We start from the raw sequence: 1332 nt of genomic DNA, 5'->3' as shown, positions 1-1332 counted from the left end.
TTCATCTGGTTTTGTTTCATTGTGTCTTGTGTATTATTGACTGTTAAGCAAAAATACACAGGCATAAATTCTTATTCAAACTGTGCTCATTCTTTACTGTTTTTCCAAAATTTGCATGGTTCATTGAGCTACTTTTGGTGGGGAAATCCATTTGGTGGAGGTATAAAAACAAGAAACTATAAGGAAGAAACAATTCTGAAATGTCACAGAAGCTTAATGGATGACAAAGGAAACCTTTGCATACTGTACTCTTTCCTCTTTCTCATTGGTACCGCAATATTCAAGAGAGATTGATAAGCTTTTATTTATTGATGTAAAATCTATTCCAAATATTACCAAAACCAATGGAGTGTGTGTCCATTGAACCAGATAAGGTATACATATACTGGGCAGTTCAAATATGACACGGGGATAATGAGAAAGCACTGTGAAATGGGACAGGGAGGAATTTAAAAAATACAATCTCTTTTTTCCCCATTCCTTTTGGTGGAAGCTTTTGCCACATCATTTGCCTGCTAATGAGGGTCAAGAATGGCTTTCTTTGATGAACTGAGGCTGTGGACTTGAGATCAAAGGAAGGGAAGATAACTCTGGAAGGCTGAAGTGTAGGGACAGAAACAGCAGTCACAGCACCTTCAGGCACTTGTACCATATAACAAGGTAGTGTGTAGTACTTAGTCTTTCTTACTACATGTCTTAAAAGCAATGCATAATAATACTGAAGAATATCAGCTTTCACCACTGCTCATATGGGAATGCTCCAACTCACACTTCATTATGCATTTAAAAAAAAAAAACCTTCCTACAGGCCATCAGGCTACAGGCCATATTCCACAGTCCTTTTAAGACTGCAGCAAGATCAAGGAGGCCAACAGTATCCTTGGCAGCATTAGGAAAAGCACTGCCAGCAGGCTGAGGGAGATGACCCTTCCCCTCAGCACTGCTGAAGCCAAACCTGGAGTGCTGAGTCCAGTCAGTGCTGGTCTCTCCAGTACAAGACATGGACACACCAGAGCAATCCACCAAAGACCCACAACGATGATAAGGATCATCTGACATACAATGGTTAGTTGAGAGAGCTGGGACCTAAAGAAGAAATACCTCAGGGAGATGTTACCTATATTCATATTAATATTAATAAGATATTAATGTTCATATTAATATTAATATATTAATAAGAAAAACCTTTATACTGTCAAGGTAGTCACAGACTTCTACCCAGAGAAGCAGTGGTCTCCATCCTTGGAGATATAATAAACTCAACCGGATACAGTCCTGGCCAATCTGCTGTAGTTGACCTTTATCCTAAATTTTGCACAGGATTCTGCCATA

This window comes from Zosterops lateralis (genome assembly GCF_965231275.1).
Source record: "Zosterops lateralis genome assembly, chromosome: 1".
In the NCBI taxonomy this organism is placed as follows: domain Eukaryota; kingdom Metazoa; phylum Chordata; class Aves; order Passeriformes; family Zosteropidae; genus Zosterops; species Zosterops lateralis.
The sequence above is the reverse complement of the archived record's forward strand: the minus strand, read 5'-3'. Positions refer to the sequence as shown.